This window comes from Chlorocebus sabaeus, chromosome 11 (genome assembly GCF_047675955.1).
Source record: "Chlorocebus sabaeus isolate Y175 chromosome 11, mChlSab1.0.hap1, whole genome shotgun sequence".
Classification (NCBI taxonomy): Eukaryota; Metazoa; Chordata; class Mammalia; order Primates; family Cercopithecidae; genus Chlorocebus; species Chlorocebus sabaeus.
In genome coordinates this window covers 103,980,050-103,998,212 of record NC_132914.1, presented here as the reverse complement: position 1 = coordinate 103,998,212, position 18,163 = coordinate 103,980,050, and the positions used below count along the sequence as shown (strand labels likewise).

Below are 18,163 nucleotides of genomic sequence, written 5' to 3'. Positions count from 1 at the left end.
TTTGTCCAGAGTACAGGCTCTTGCAAAAAGATTTAAAGAAGTATGCATTTCTGCTGAGTTTTAGTTGTGCTATTGCTTCTGAATATATAGTTCTTTAGCAGCAGTCCCATGTTTCAGAAACCCTAGAACCCCCTTTAGCTAAGATCTAATAATATTTAATCATCAAACAACCCCAGAGAAGAACTTTTGCTGACAAATTGATAAAAAATTATTCCAAGTGTTAGGTTCCAAATACAGTTGAATTAGCATATATTAAGCCTTGAGCCAATTGCAAAAAGGTGACTCCTCCTAGTATACAAACTACAGAAAAAAGTTCCCATTGGGTGGGCAAATTATTAAAAAGCACACATAGCTTGGGAAGCTCAGATTGTGTACAGAATTTTAGCTTTCTTTTGTTCTCTTGCCGTAGGGCACAGATCGTACAAATATATGTAGTAGTTCTGGTTCCAAACCTTGCTATCAATATCTCAAAAACAATTCTAGAATGAACCCAAATATCTTTATTTCCTAAAGAGGTTTTTTTTATACCATTGCCAGATTTAAGGATCACTGACCATTCCCTCAAAATTCAATGTCAGCTTTCTTCTCTACGAACTGCAGGTCTGGGTCTCTCAAGCTTACCCTTACATGTGAGGCAAGCAGCTATAACTACTCCATAGCTGAACATTTCTGTACTCCCTTACATCTTATAAAAACAACAACTGCTACTACCAATATAAGATTTTACAAAATTTCTATTCATCTATCATCAGACTTAACTCTTTAATAAAAAGAGGCTGCCTGTGGGTCACATTATAATCTTGTCAGGAAACCTAGGCTATGTGCACATAGTCATCAGCTACAAAAATGCCCATTTAAAATGTAGTCATCCCTTGGTATCTGTGTGGGATTGATTCCAGAACCCTCTGCAGATAATAAAATCCACAGATACTCAAGTATCTTATATACAATGGTATGGAAGGATGGGCACAGTGGCTCATGCCTGTAATCCCGGCACTTTGGGAGGCTGAGGAAGGCGGATCACGAGGTCAGGAGATCGAGACCATCTTGCTTAACATGGTGAATCCCTGTCTCTACTAAAAATACAAAAAATTAGCTGGGCATGGTGGCACGTGCCTGTAATCCCAGCTACTCGGGAGGCTGAGGCAGGAGAATCACTTGAACTAGGGAGTCGGAGGTTGCAGTGAGCCAAGCTCGTGCCACTGCACTCCAGCCTGGCAACAGAGCGAGACTGTCTCAAAAAAAAAGAAGGCATAGTATTTGCATATAACCTATGCACTTCTTCCTGTATATGTTCAGTCATCACTAGATTATTTATAATATCTAATACAATGTAAATGCTATGTAAATGGTTGTATTATTTAAGGAATAATGACAGAAAAGTTTGTCTGTACATGTTCAATACAGACACAACTATCCTTTTTTTCCTTGAGTATTTTCAATCTACAATTGATTAAATCCATAGATGCAGACTGCACGATACAGAGGGATGATTGTATTATGTTCTTTAAATAGATGTGGAAAGGAACTTTACCTGATAAGCCAAAAAAAATTTTCATAACATTGTCAATTATATCCCTACCATACCTGATAATTAGAAAAGACTTTCTTTTAATATTTTAATATCATTGTTAAAGTACTTTTTTTGAATGTAGTTTGGGGATAGCAGAAAGTATAATGTGCCCATTATTAAAAGTATACAGAACAAGGAAAATTTTCTCCATATTTAGACCTTTCACATTCAAGACAAAAAAATACATTCTACATACTACTTCATATGTGGTATATTCCTGGGGGTGGAGTCAGATCACCTTTGTTTCCACACAATTTCATTCAAGAAGGAAATATCTGCCTTCCTCCTTAAGTTGGGAAACATGTAATAAGGTATTATAAAATATTACATTTGTGAATTCGGAGTTCTACATGTCTAACAGCACACAAATATCTTTCTTCCATTCTAAACTAAAAATAACAGCAACAATAAAATTAAAAAGAAAACCTATGGGCACTATGGCACCTTTCTTCCTAATAACTTCAGACTCAAGAAAGAAAAACCGCAGAGCCCGAAGACAAATTGGAATAGCCAGGGCTATACATAAACCAAATGGACTGAGAAACTCTGGGACATGAAAGAGAGTAAAGGTGCCTACAAAATTTTTAGTTAAAAACTGCTTCATCTAAAAGCTTGTAGAAGATAATCTAGCAAGCAAAGACAAGATTTTTTTGCACAGTTTTTAATCACAGTTGTTCTTGAACATACCATTTCTCACTACAGACCTACCTCACATGGTGACTGTTGCACAGTTTTTTGCTATATCTCTTGAAAAGTAATAACCACTTTTTGGACAATGACTCTCTTTTTTTAAATTACAATTTTTAGAACCAAAAACATAAAAAACAATGAAAGTGATATTTAATCAACAAACTTAATGCTTTACTCAATATAGTAATTTCTATTTAAGGAATATTATCAGGAACAAATAAAAGTGGTTGAATAGGCAGCATTCTTTATAGTTCTTCTATCTGTTGAGTTTGTGTACTACTTCCATGTTTCAAAGGTGCTCTTGTATTTCCCCTTTATCTTGCCCTATCAGTACTTTTCTGTGCTGTAACTATTTAAGTTGATTTTACTCTTCCTAACACATGCTCTGCTCTCCTCAAACACCTTTCATACCTCCCTGCTGCCCACAGAATGTTGCTGAAATGGGCCTAGTTTCCCCTTTCCTACTGTTGTCTGATACACACAACGCAAAACCACACTGTTTCTTCTTCAGATGTTCCAAATTGACCCCCAGTCCCTGACCATGATACATCCTGAGTCTTTCCTCCACTGTTCCTTCAGCATGGTATGCCCTGCCACCACATCTACCCCTCAAGGATTGCCAAAAACTTTTTAGTAGTTCGCTCCTGAACTGAAATCCTATAGTGGACTTTAACAGTGGTTCTCAAACTTCATCATGCATCATAATCACCTAAAGGACTTTTAAAAAACAGACAGTTGCACCTCATCCCTTGAGTTTCTGATTCAGTAGGTCTGGGATGAGGGTCCAGAAATGGGACTTTTAACAATTCCTAGTTGATGCTACTGCTGGTCCAGAATCCACAATGTGAGGACCACTGAACTATGATTAACAATGGACTGACATAATTTGGACGTTAGGGTCAAGGGTTAACTGAGAATACCTGACCAGATGAAAACAGAAAAGCAGGCAGACTTGAAAGCCATTAGCACATTACCTTGACTTCTCCTTCGCTGCCATGTGCTAAAGATGTGTAAGGGCAGCAGGGACAGGAATGAGATGTCATTTTCTATTGTCACATCGCTTTTCTGAACTAAAATGTGAAAAATTGCCAAAGGTGGGAGGCACATTACTTGTTTAAGGTCAGTGATCCTGGGCTTGAAATTTGTTCAACCTACCATGGACTCTAAAACCAAATCAGTGTGGTAATTAAGAGCAGAAGTTCTGAATTTAAGTTGTTTATATTCAAATCTTGGCTCTTCTTCTGAACAACTGTGGCCTTGGCAAGTTACTTGTCTCTGGACCTCATTTACTGCAAGAATTAAATGAGATCATGCATGTACAACAAATAGGGCAGTGTCTGGCAAGTGATAAATGTTCAGTACAGGTTATCTGTTACACATTATTATCAGGTAAAATGTCAAAGTCCTCAGTTTGGCACTTAAGATCTACTAACCTGCTCTGAGTTTTCTTTCATACTATTCTTATCAAATTTTCCCCTTTAGCTATATTCCTTTCCAAATTATCTCATATTGAGCTTTTTTGCTTTGTTACAGGCTCCCTTTACACATCAGTCCTTTTCCTTTTCTATTTAAGTTTTAGCAATTCTCGAAGACTAAGCTTAAAACCCATTTTCAACATAAAAATTTCCCTAATCACTTCAGACCTCAACATTCTTCCTTTCTAAGGGATACCTAAACCACAAATCTGTAGCAATCACTTGGTGCTTAGCACATCCATCCTGTTAGTTTTCTTTTTATGAGTTTGCCTCAACTACTAAAAATTCTCTGAAGGTGGAAGGGACATCTTTTTCACAAGAGAAGAAAATGTATTATGGTGGCTTTTAAATCAAACACCTGAGTTTAATACCTGGGTTTGCCACTGTGTGACTTTTTTTTTTTTTAACCAGCTGTATGATTTAGACACTTCTTAGTCTCAGTTTCCCATTTTTAAAAAATGGGAGGCCAGGCATGGTGGCTCACACCCATAATCCCAGCACTCTGGGAGGCTGAGGCGGGTGGATCAAAAAAAAAAAGGTGGGGGGGAATAACATCCATATCTCACAGGGATGTTATAAAATACATGCTGGGACACAATAAGCACTCTTTAATGGTGACTATCATTACGTTTTACTTCTTCTTAATTTTAGCACCCTCTCCTCAACTCGAAATAAATTAAGTTCCCTAAATCTCAAGCATTTGAGATTAGAGGTCTTTTAATAATGTCTTGACACTTTCCCTTTCTAAGAAGGAAAGAAAGTAGTAGACGCTATTCTTGTGACTGTATTGGTAGGGTGGTTCATCCCCCCGGGTAAAAGTCTTTTCACAGAAGTAGCAGAAGGTATGCACATTCATACAAAGTTCTTTTTTCTGAAGAGTTTAAGTTACTTACATGTATATGCTCTTTAAAATACAGAATAAAACTATTAAAGAAAATAGAAAAAAATCCTTAATTATATGAGCTGGTATATTTTATACACAGTGGACAGAGGGTTTGATCCTTAGTTAATTTACTTGATTTTCAGTAACATGCATTATTACTTTAACACACAGGTATGATCATCATGTGCACATAATTTTGCTTCCTAACTTTTAAATATAACATATTAAGCATTTTTCATATTGCTAGAGTCCTTGTAAAACATACTTTTAAATGGATGCAGTATTAAATATGACTCCTGTTCTCAATGAATCTGTAGCATGAAATGCAGCAGAGTCCAGAAAGAACAATGTTGGTTTACCATTAAAAGAAATGGCTTCACAATTTTAATAATTATAGCACATGTGGAGTATGTTTTAATCAAACTGCTTAGGATCAGAAGAAGTGTTTTGGATTTCTTTGGATTTTGAAATATTTGCATTATACTTACCTGGTTGCGCAGCCCAAATCTAAAATCCTGTAATGAGCATTTCCTTTGAATATCATGTCAGCACTCAAAAAAGTTCCAAATTATGTCCTGTCATTTGCAACAACATGGATGGAACTGTAGGACATTATGTTAAGCGAAATAAACCAGGCACAGAAAGACAGGTATTGCATGTTCTCACTCATATGGAAGCTAAAAAAAAAGATCTAATGGAGATAGAGAGTAGAATGATGGCCACCAGAGGCTGAGAAGGGTAGTGGAGATGGCTTGGGGGTGGATATGGAGGGGTTGGTTAATGGGTACAAAAATACCATTAGATAGAAGGAATAAGATCTAGTGTTCAGTAGCCCAACAGGTCAATTACAGTTACCAATAATTTATTGTATATTTCAAAAGAACTAGAAGAACAGAACTAGAACAGAACTGGAATGTTCCTAACACAAAGAAATGTTAAATGTTTGAGAGTATGGATACCTCAATTACCCTGATTTGATCATTACACATTGTGTATACTTGTGTCAAAGTATCACATGTACCCCATAAATAGGTATTTTTTCTTTTTAGTTTTGAATTTTGGAGATTTCAGGTTTGAGGATTTGGGATGTGTCACCTGTAAATTTTTTGCTTATGTGCTTTACAGTTTACAAAAAACTTTTATATTTCTCAATCTAAGAAATGCTTACTGAATGCTTACTGCACAATTCTTTTTTTTTTTTTTTTTTTTTTTTTTTTTTTTTTTGAGACAGAGTCTTCTCTGTCTCCCAGGCCGAAGTGCAGTGGCATAATCTTAGTTCACTGCAACCTCCGCCTCCGGAGTTCAAGCAATTCTCCTGTCTCAGCCTCCTGAGTAGCTGGGATTACAGACACACACCACCACGTCTGCCTAATTTTTGTATTTTCAGTAGAGACGGGGTTTCACCATGTTGGCCGGGCTGGTCTCGAACTCCTGACCTCAGGTGATCCTCCCACCTCGGCCTCCCAAAGTGCTGGAATTACAGGCCTGAGCCACCACGCCCGGCCCCACCACACAATTCTTAAAACGTTAAGATTGCCTGGAGCCACTTGGCTAAGAAATACGAGGTCAGGACTCAATCCAGATCATCTGATTCCCATGTAATTTCCACTGTAAATTATGATCATACTATAGCTGTCTCCGATTTATTGTGATTTTGAGCATGTCACTTTATTAGGCCTTTTTTTTTCCCTCCACACCGTGCATTAAAACTAAATGCCCTCTAAGGCAACCTTCTTTGAGCTCCAGAATAGTAGGCTTTTTTTTCACTCTGAATCTATAAAACAAGGATCATCTTTGGCTTAGTTATGAAACAAAATAGGCTATGAAGCATATGTAAGCATTCAAATGATCTATCAAGATTTATATACTATCTTAAGTGGTGATTTCTAAAACTATTAAAAAATTAAAAATTTTATACATAAAGAAAATGTCTTTGTTTAAAAGACTGATACCACAGTTCATCTACTAGACTCTGGTAATCCAAAATAGGTTGTTAGAAAACACTTTTGAGGCAAGTGCTACTTAGAAGAGTTGTCTACTGATTAGTGCCAGTTCACCAACTCCTTGTTGCTAGGTCATGTTGAGATAGGTACATAAGGTGACACAGGCATAAAGAAGAGTATGCATTTAGAAACTTTCATAGTAATTTGATGATTATTTCTTTTAGTGATTAATTTGTATTGCATTTTAGAAAAGTATTGGCCTACTGCAAATTAGGGAAAAACAAACAATGTAAGACCTTGATCCTTCATCACAAATAATTCATCACAAAATAATTCTTGATCCTTGATCCTTCATCACAAAATAATTTGAGAAGCACTGTTCTAGACAACGCTTCTTATCCTTTATAAGTTTTCTTCAACTATATAAGGTAGTAAAACTGAGATACCAGAGTAATAAATAAATAATATAAAGCTTCATAAATAGTGTCCCTCAGTGTTCTCAGAAGGCTACTTCCAGGACCCCCCTGGATACCGAAATCCATAGATGCTTAAGTCCCTAATATAAAATGGTATATAGTACTTGCATACAACCTTTGCACAACCTCCCATATACTTTATATCACCTCTAGACTACTTATAATACCCAAAACAATGTAAATGCTACGTAAATTGTTATACTGTATTTTGTATTTGTATTTTTTACTGCTATATCATTGTTTTGGGAGGTTTTTTCCCCTATTTTTTTTTTTTTTTTTTTTTGAGACAGAGGCTCGCTCTGTTGCCCAGGCTAGGGTGCAGTGGTGTGATCTCAGCTCACTGCAACCTCCACCTCCCAGGTTCAAGTGATTCTCCTGCCTTAGCCTCCTGAGTAGATGGGATTAAAGGCACGCACCACCACACCCCACTAATTTTTGTATTTTAGTAGAGATGGGGTTTCACCATGTTGGCCAGGTTGGTCTCGAATTCCTGACCTCAGGTGATCCGCCTGCCTTGGTCTCCCAAAGTGCTGGGATTACAGGCATGAGCTACAGCGCCCAACCTCCCCTAAATATTTTTTAACTCTGTTGGTTGAATCTATGGATACAGAGGGCTGACTGTAGGTTTATCTCACAGTTTGTTAGACACTGTGATGGAAACTGATAGTTGTCCACCAAAACCCACTGTCCTTTTCTCATGCAGTAACAACTGTGGCAAGGCCCATGGCTACCTAGCTACACCACATTCCCTAGTTGTTCTTCACTGCTGTATGATGGAGCTCTTGCCAGTAGAATGAAAGTATATAGACATGATCTATGCCATTTCCAGGTCTGGCTCTTTGAGACAGTGGGTATGACTTCTCCACTGTCTTATCCCCTTCTATAGCCTAAACCTAAAAGTGGCAGTCCAGTCTAGGTTAAGACAATGCTCAGATGGTGAAGCATGACTTGACAACTTGAAAGGAAACCAGGTCCCTGAATAAATTAATAAAGCAGGGTCATTCACTGCCTGAGTGATTATCTCAGAACTACTACTTGAGAAGGTAGTAAACACCCATATTTTGTAAGCCACTTCTATCTTGAGGTCCCTTTGTTAAAACCACTTAGCTTTAACCTAAATATAATACAGCTTTGAAATATGGCATCCCATCAATGTACCATACAGAAACTTAACTGTGCCATCATTCTATGAGCAACAGATATTATAGTTTACCTCAAGGACTAAGCAACTGCTTTCTATATCTAATATCAGGATCTAGGCCAACTTGTCCTAGTTGTGCCATGGCTGCTTTGTATATTCATTTTCTTATCTACTCGGCCATCTATCAAGAATTTACCAAGTTATTTTCTACCAAAATATCCTGTTAATTTCCCTTTAATAAATCCAATGTGGTGAGACTTCTAAGGAACTTAAAGTGGAACAGAGGACAATTACAAAGAAACATAAGATAGGGATCAATATTATAAGTGCACTGAATAGATCTAAGCAAGAATTTATCTGCCTCAACATAACTGACATCCTGGATTGGATAATTCTCTGTTTTGGGAGTCTGTTCTGTGCATTGTAGGGCATTTGGTAGCACCCTTGGCCTCCACCCACTAGATGCCAGTAATATTCCCATTACCCAGTCATCACAATAAAAAATGTCTCCAGAAACTGCCAAATGTCTCCTGAGGAAAAAACCTACCCTATTCCCATGAAGACCACTGATTTAAACATAAAATATTATGGCAATAAAAATCTAAGGCACCTAATCCAGTCTCATGGGAGAGAATTAAACCAATTCAGGGAAAAGTTTCCTAAGGAAGTATCATTTAAAATGACACCTGAAAGGTACAGGTTCAATTTCCATTCAGTCCTTTAACAAATATTCTCAGTACCTGCCATATTCAAGGCATTGTGTTAGGTGATGGGTACACAGTGTGAACAGAGATATAATTCTGGTGCTAAAATGTTAAGTAAATATAAGGGAAATTAACAGGATATTTTGATAGCAAATAACTGGGGAAAATATCAACTTTAGATAGAGTTATATTTAGACCAAGTTCTGATAGTGAGAAGCTGCTAAATGTGCAAAGAGTAGAAGAAAGAATAGTAGCCGGGCGTGGTGGCTCACGCCTGTAATCCCAGCACTTTGGGAGGCTGAGGTGGGTGGATCATGAAGTCAGGAGATGGAGGCTATCCTGGCCAACACTGTGAAACCTTGTCTCTACTAAAAATGCAAAAAAATTAGCCGGGTGTGGTGGCATGTGCCAGTAGTCCCAGTTACTCAGGAGGCCGAGGCAGGAGAATCGCTTGAACCTGGGAGACGGAGGTTGCACTGAGCCAAGATCGCACCACTGTACTCCAGCGCGGGTTACAGAGCAAAACTCTGAGGAAAGAGGGAAGAGGGAAGAGGGAAGGGGAAGAGAAGAGGGAGGGAGGGAAGGAAGGAAGCGGGGGAGGGCGGGAGAGAGAGACAGAAAGAAAGAAAAAGAGAGAGAGAGAAGGAGGGAAGGGAAGGGAAGGGGGAAAGAAGAAAGAGAGAAAAAACAGTATAGACAGAGCCTGGTTTGTTTAAGGTCCTGAAAGCTAAGGTGGGTGATGTTGGAGGCAAAGTGCTGTGAGATGAAACTGGAAAGTAAGCAAGGACCAGATCATGTGGCGTCTTACAGGCCGTGATAAGATCAGACTTTACTTTTTAAATACTATGAAAAGTCACTAAAGGAGTTTATGTAAAAGAGAAATATAATCCAATTAAATGATTTTTAAAAAATCACCATCGCTGTGTGGAAAATGGGTTGGACTGGAACAAACATACTTTCAACTAGAGTGGTAGCAGTGGAGAGGGAGACAAGTGAACGGATTTGGTATATATTTTAGAGAGAAAATTGATAGGACTTACTATTTGTGGGGGAGAGGGAAGTTTCTGGCTTAAGCCAACATAGTACCATTTATTGAGAAGGGGATGACTGGGGAAAGAACAGGTTTGGAGGAAAATTCTGTAAGGTCACATTAAGTTTGTGGTAACTGGAGATGTCAAATAGGAAGCTGAATGTATATGGCTGGAGCCCTAAGCAGCCATCAGGGTTATCTATGCTTTCTATATGAATAAGGGCATTCTTAAGTTATAAAAGTGGATGAGATTGCCTAGAGAAAAACATACAGAGAAAATGGGGACTAAAAGCCACGAAAGATGCTACCACTCAGGGGCTGTGGAGAAGAAAAACTGATAAAGGAGGTAAAGAAGTATTAGCAAAAGGAAATTTAGCAGTGTGGTGTTCTGGAACACGAGATGGCAGAAAATATTTTATGGAGGGAATGGTCAACTGTTCGAAATGCAGATAAAAGGTCAAACAGCATAAAGACCTGGCAATGCTAGATCACAAATGGCCTTGATAAAAACAGTTTCTGGGGACCGGCGTGGTAGCTGACGCCTGTAATCCCAGCACTTTGGGAGGCCGAGGCGGGTGGATCACCTGAGGTTGGGAGTTCGAGGCCAGCCTGGCCAACATGGAGAAAACCTGTCTCTACTAAAAATACAAAAAATTAGCCAGGCATGGTGGCACATGCCTGTAATCCCAGTTACTCGGGAAGCTGAGGCAGAAGAATCGCTTGAACCCGGGAGGCGGAGGTTGCAGTGAGCCAAGATCATACCATTGCACTCCAGCATGGGCAGCAAGAGCGAAACTCCATCTCAAAACAAACAAACAAACAAACAAACAAAAAAACAGTTTCTGAAGAGTAACTGGGAGGTAAAAAAGAGAAGTAGATACCTTTCAAGATGTTATTGTAAGACAAACAGAGAAATGGGCTGACAATAAAAGGAAATGTAAGGTCAACAAAGGCTGTTCTTTCTTTTTTAAAGAGAAAATACACTAGTCCATGTTTATATGAGAAGAATGAAGAGTCTGGAATTAATCCAGAAGGAAATGGGGAACTTACTGCAGAGTATTAAGCAGGAAAATGACATTAGATTTGTATTTTGGAAACATTACTCTGATGTTAATGTGGAAAATGAGTAAGAAAAGGGGAGCAGGACCAGAAGCAAGGCAGTTAAGTGGTTGTTGCAGTAAGAGAGATGATGGCGGGCTGCACTAAGGCAGTGGTAACGAAACTGGGAAAATTACAGAGGTTTTTTTGTTGCTGCTGCTGTTGTTGTTTTTTTCTTTTTTTGAGACAGGGTGTCACTCTGTCACCTAGGCTGAAGTGCAGTGGTGCCTTTATGACTTGCTGCAGCCTCGACCTCCTGAGCTCAAGTGATCTTCTCACCTCCCAAAGTGCTGGGATTACAGGAGTGAACCATGGCGCCCAGCAGAGGAAAGATTTTAAGAGTGCAGAATTGACTGAATGATTTGGTGGAATGATTGGTCAAGAATGAAGAAGAAAGAGGAGGCAAGGAACCTCATAGATTTCTAACTTGTATAACTTGGTTGATGGTGGTATCTTTTACTTCTGAGATAGGTGACTTGCTTCCTAAAGTTGGCAGCAAAAAGAAAATGTTGCTGCCTGGTAGACATTTCTCTTTAACTATCTCACAGTAGATACCTGAAATAAAACACATCCAAACACATTAACTAGGAAGGGGACCAATCCCCCATAACTCACCTTTCTAAAACTCACATTCAACTACTTATTGCCATAATATCCTTGATCTAGGCACTATAATCTACCTCTAATGCCTGTCCAAACTTCTGTGCCTTTTCTCATGTTACTTCCTGTATTCAAAATGTCCTCCCAACCTTCTTAAATCACTCCTCCCTTCAAATCAAATGCTATCTTTTTCACCATCCCCCAGCAGGAAGTAATCCCTTCCACCTCTAAATCCAGAATACTTAATCGGTAGCACTTTTATAGCACTTAAGCCTCTGACCTTGAATTATATTTATGGAGAGTTATCTCTTTTATCAGCTTTGGCGGGGGCAGGGTCTAACACATTTCTCTTCTTCCACAGGCACAAAGATGCTGTCAAATATGTAGAATATTTACAAACATACACACTAGGGTATGACATCTTCAAAGCACTGTGTGCTATAGAATATTATTTCCAAACATTTAATAGGTTATTAAAGCTCTGGTTTCGATTCCCAGCTGCCACTTACTTCAGTTGTATGACTTTAAGTTGATCAATTTCTTTATTTCCTTACCTGTAAAATTGGTATAATAGTACCTACTTGAGGCCGGGCATGGTGGCTCATGCCCAGCACTTTGGGAGGCCAAGGTGGGCAGACCACCTGAGGTCAGAAGTTCGAGACCAGCCTGGCCGACATGGTGAAACCCCGTCTCTACCAAAAATACAAAAATTAGATGGGCATGGTAGTGGGCGCCTGTAATCCCAGCTACTCATGAGGGAGGCTGGGGCAGGAGAATTGCTTGGGACCAGGAGGTAGAGGTTGCAGTGAGCAGAGCACTCATTGCCATAGCACTCCAGCCTGGGTGAGAGAGCGAGACTCTGTCTCAAAAAAAAAAAAAAAGAAAGAAAGAAAGAAAGAAAAAAAAGTACCTACCTCATAGGGTTGTTGAGGGATTTAAATGAGATGATGTGTATGTGCTGCCCTAGAATTAGTCAATAAATGTTATTTATCATTATAACTACAATACATATGCCACATATAGTATTATCACATGTTTTAATAAGAAGCTATAAGGTATAATAGAGAGAATATAAGTTGGTTATGACTGCTATTTATTATTTGTGAGATATGGACAAGTTACTTGGTTTCTCTGAGCTTTAGTCTCATTACCTATAAAATGGGGATAATACTCCTTCTATTACAATGTTGTTTTATTAAATGAAATGATGGTACACAGTAAGAGTTAAAATTTTACATTTTTAAGAACAAGACCTATAATTAAAGATCTTAACCAATAGCAACATTTTAAAGGTGGCTTGTTTTTCTGATTGAAATAAGCCCACATGTAGAAGTGACATAGTTTTTTCTCCAACATTAGTGTTTCTCAAAAGGATTTAATGGGCTGAGGGTTTCAGAAATCTTTACTATTAGTTGTTGAAACTCAGATAAAGATGAATAGATTAATTTAGAATAAAAATGGGCCAATAATTGAATACACTGAAACAAAGGAGAACAGAGAAAGTGAAAAACTGCAAAAGACAAGGAATAATGTTTGTGTTATTTACAAGAAACAGGAAAATGCAGTAACTTTGCAGTACCAGCTGGAAAAAAGGGCAGGATACATACACATTACAAGCATTGAGTTCAACTTGTTAGTAACCCTAGGATAACTTCAGTCTAGAAACGAGCTGAACAGCCAAACAAAATGTGTCCAATTTCTAGAATCAGAATGTTAAGAGAAGGCGCTATAATGATCACTTACCATTAACAAACACTAGCAGTACAAAAGATTCCATAAAAATGAGTTTTGTAGGCAAATAAGCTTGGGAAACTTATAAGGCATACCAAACTACCAAAGATTCTCCCATGTATTATGGAAAAGAAACTTGCTTTTTTTTTTTTTTTTTGGAGACAGGGTATCATCACTCTGTCACCCAGGCTGGAGAGCAATGGCATGATCATAGCTCACTGTAACCTCGAACTCCTGGGCTCAAAGGATCCTCCTGCCTCAGCCTCCCAAGTAGCTAGGAATAGAGGTACAATTAACTGTGTTCAGCTATTTTTTTACTTTTAGAGACAGGGTCTTGCTATGCTGCCCAGGCCGGTTTCAAACTCCAGGCCTTAATTAAGCAATCCCCTCACCTTTGCCTCCCAAAGTGCTGGAATTGTAGGCTTGAGCCACTGTGCCCAGCCCTGTTCATTTTTTAAAAGCTGATATTTCCTTATTTTGACCACAGAACTCTTTCAAAAAATAACACCTATTAACATACTCAGGACAAGAGGATATCCTTCTCATTTTATAGATATGAAAACTGACTCCCAGATAGGCTAAATGATTTGCTTAATGTAGCAGAGAATGCTACAGTGGGAAAGGGGACTCAAATTCTTATTTGACTCAGTCCTACTCTCTTTTACTGGTATGTAGTAATACACAAGAACTAAAACAAAAATGAGTGTTCCTAACATTAAAAGCAATTCTGGGCTAAACTAGGCCAGTGAAGGGAATTTCTGAGAACAGATTTTTGTTTTCCTTAAATAAACAGATCTAAATCCTTAAATATGGTTCTACTTAAAAAAAAAAATTCTCATATTGTAGTGGCAGTGAAATACCTATCCTTACAGTCTGCCACTTTCCCTTTAATAAAATAGAATAGATAATAGAATAGATTCCTCCTTCCCTGCTTTTTTGCCCATTATGACTACAGTGTTAGCCACGTGCTTGAATTATACTCACTTGAATCTACCAGTACTCCTATAGTGATGGGATAGACCCTAATCTTAAAATAGGTTATGCACATTCATCTGGGAGATGTGGCCCAGTACCAGGGATACTTAAAGTCATAGGGTAATTTTGGTACATATTCTTCAACCACTATTTTACTAAAAGATTTGGGGTAGGGGATTTCTACATGAAAATAAATGAATGCATTATAAATCTCATTACATAAGTTACATGAATTTTTAAGATAAAAAATGAGATGTCAAAGGAATTTCTGTAGTTAAGGCAGGCTCCCTTGGATGATGTTTCCTTGGCCTCTCAAGGTTATGTCTACACTCTTCTGTGATGAACGTCACTGGATACATATTCCACAAGGATCTAATTTTAGTTCCTAACTGGAGCTGAAGGTCAGCCACCTAAATCTGATAGTCCTTAACTACTGCCCTCTGTATACAGCATGTGTATGTAGAGGGGAACAAGAGGTGCATGTGTACATGCAGAAGATGAGGGTGGTATTAAATTCTAAAATAAGCTTACTATAATTGTAGCTGGGACAATGTTGTCAGTTCCACAAGACGGACCTATTCAAAAACTGTAAACCACAAAAATACAAAACAGTTAATGACTTATTGCCAGAATTTTAAAATATGCTTTTAATAAAGGTTCTGGGAAGATTCTAGGGGTCAAATTTGAATTCTTTATAAAAAACTAACATGGAGATCATCTAAAATGAATACTCACGCAGCTGAGTTCATATAAAAGCTTAATATTATATACACTTCAGGGTTTTTCCTACTTGTAATATGGAAGACAATGGTAATTCTCATTTTGTATTTAATGGATACTGTCTCTGAATGAGGCTGTATCTCACTTCCTAAATTTCATCTCTAACTTCCTTTCCTGCACATGTACATTTTTCAGTAATACAATCAATGTTATGTTATATATCACAGTGATCTGTCAAAAAAACTGAAAATAAAGTTCTGAGAAACAATTATTAAACAAGTTTGGCTCAAATTTCTTTGCTATTTAGCAATCCTGAGAAAGACACATCACATCATCAAGAGTTCATTAACAGGAAAGAGCTTAGGTGTAAATGGAAGCTTATAAAACCAATCAGCTGCCCTTTCTTTCTTGACAAGAAAGGTTTTATAAGCTTCCATTTACAAGCCTCCATTTTGAGGGCAAAAATGGGTGTGTCAAAACTTTCTATTTCTCTTCAAACACAGTACCAGCCAACTCTGCTTCTTCTACTACTTAAGTCTATTTTTCAGAAAGCCCTATTCTCCACTGCCCATGTGAAATGTATTTTAGTCTTTAAAGTTAGTATGTTGGCAAATACTAACTTGGCAAATACAAAAACAAATGAAGTATCTTCATTTGTTTCAAATTAGAATTTACCAAATGAGAGAACATTATCTCATTTAATCTTTAGGGAGTTCTTAGCACAAGCTACAGTTTGATTACACAGTACACTAGCAAGGCTGCAAGATGAACACTGTCACAATAACATATACCTCATATCTTGGTGGCTGATATAAATCCCGGTCCTACAGTAGCCCCTTTGCTTCTTTACCTCTTTTAGTGAATCAAGTTCTTTCCTATATACAATCTCTTCGGAATTTCCTTACCTTGTCTCCAATGCCATCTACTCCACAACACTCAATTACTCACTCTGAACTAGTTCCTCTGTCTTTGAATCCCTGGTTTTCAGCTCTAATAGCCCAAGCATGCACAAAAGACAGTCAGGGACTCTGATGGTAAGCTAATATATGGACTGTATGTTTGTGTCCCATGCCCCCAGATTCATATGTTAAAGCTCTAACCCACAATGTGACAATATCAGCATATGGAGATGGGACTTTTGAGCAGTGATATGGTTTGCATCTGTGTCCCCTTCAATCTCATGTTGAAATGTAATCTCTGGTGCTGGAGGTGAGAATTACATGGTGGGAGGTGACTGGGTCATGGAGGCGGATTTTCCCCTTGGTACTGTCCTGAGTTCTCATGAGATCTGGCTGTTTAAAAGTGTGTAGCACCTCCCCCTTCTCTCTCTCTCCCTCCTGCTCAGCCACATAAGGTGTCTCACTCCCACTTTGCCTTCTGCCATGAGTAAAAGCTTCCTGAGGCTTCCCCAGAAAGATGCTGCCTTGCTTCCTGTACAGCCTGTAGAACTGTGAGCCAATTAAACCTCTTTTCTGTATAAATTACCCAGTCTCAGGTATTTCTTTATAGCAGTGTAAGAACAAACTAATACAGAGGTAAGTAGGGTTAGGTGAAGTCATGTGGGTGGGGCCCTAGTCTCGTGGGATTACTTACCTTATAAGACACACCAAGAGCTTGTGTTCGCGCTGTATAAATGCATACAAAGAAGTGGTCATGTGAGCAGTGACAGGGCAGCTGCTCACAGGCTAGGAGAAAAGGCTTCAAAAGGAAACCTATCTTGACAGCACCTTGATCTTGGCTTCCCAGCCTTCAGAACTTAGAGAAATAAATTTCTGTCCTTTAAGTCATACAGTCTATGGTATTTTGACAGCTCAATCAGACTAATATAGCCGAGAATAGGTGAAAGAGGGAAGTTAAGTTGTCTCAATGAGACAGCTGTGTGATTTTAGAGGTCTTCAAAGGCGTAAGAACACATTGATAATATAGCAGAAAAAGCACGGAAACAAAATATGTGAGTTCTTCCTAGTCCCTAGTTCTATTTTCTGAACTTGGATCTGGAGTAAATTGATCTCTCTGAAACTAAATTTTCTTATTTGTAAGACAGAAATTTATCTACCTCACATGCTTATGGCAATTATTTACACAGACAGCATATGAGAGACCCTATTATGAAGTATAAGGCATCTTATACATGACTTAATTGAAACAGTATAGTTGAAGTAAAAAAAGCACCTGGATTCAGACACCAGCTGTGCTCTGCTCCTGTGGCTAGGTAATCTTGGGCAAATTTCTTGAAATCACTTGAGCTACATTTCCTTAACTCTAAACAGACAGGGATAACTAGGGCTTATAAATATGAAATGAGATGATATATTAGAAACCTCTAGCATAGTGGTTGGCATAGAATAGGAGGTTGATGCATATTACATCATAAAGATGGCCAGATGGACAAACAGATCAAGAAATGCTAACAAGCACATTCTACACAAGAAAAATATTGCTAGGAGTATTTTTGTTTGATTACAAGGGTCTGCCTTTTAATGAAATGGTAAAGCCGCTTGAGAAAGGGAAGTAGTGATGTTATAAAAAATAACACTGCAGGCCGGGCACGGTGGCTCACGCCTGTAATCCCAGCACTTTGGGAGGCCGAAGTGGGTGGATCACGAGGTCAGGAGATTGAGACCATCCTGGCTAACACGGTGAAACCCTGTCTCTATAAAAATACAAAAAATTAGCTGGGCGTGGTGGCGGGCGCCTGTAGTCCCAGCTACTCGGGAGGCTGAGGCAGGAGAATGGCGTGAACATGGGAGGAGGAGCTTGCAGTGAGCCGAGATCGTGCCACCGCACTCCAGCCTGGGCCTGGGCGACAAGCGAGACTCTGTCTCAAAAACACAAAAACAAAAACAAAAAACAAAAATCCCTGCAATTTTTCTGTTAATTCCATAGATTCTACAGTGTCCATTACTGACCACCTATGTACACCACCCCGATACAGTAACATATCTGAAAATGTTCCCAATTTAAAATTTAAGTGCATGCAAATTATTCAAGAGAAATATATTCTAACTTAGTGACAAGATGTCTATTTTGGGTTAGTGAGATATAAAAGAACATGACTCAAGTGTTTATAATATTAGGGATGCTGAACGTATGTAAAATGAATAAGAAACGTTCAATTTCAATA

General features: G+C 38.4%; 1 protein-coding gene across 10 annotated transcripts in view; it reads right to left on the bottom strand.

Moving 5' to 3' along the window:
• Positions 1-18,163, bottom strand: part of RIC8B (RIC8 guanine nucleotide exchange factor B) — a 115,647-nt gene that overhangs the window by 73,873 nt on the left and 23,611 nt on the right. The gene's annotated exons all lie outside the window — the stretch shown is intronic.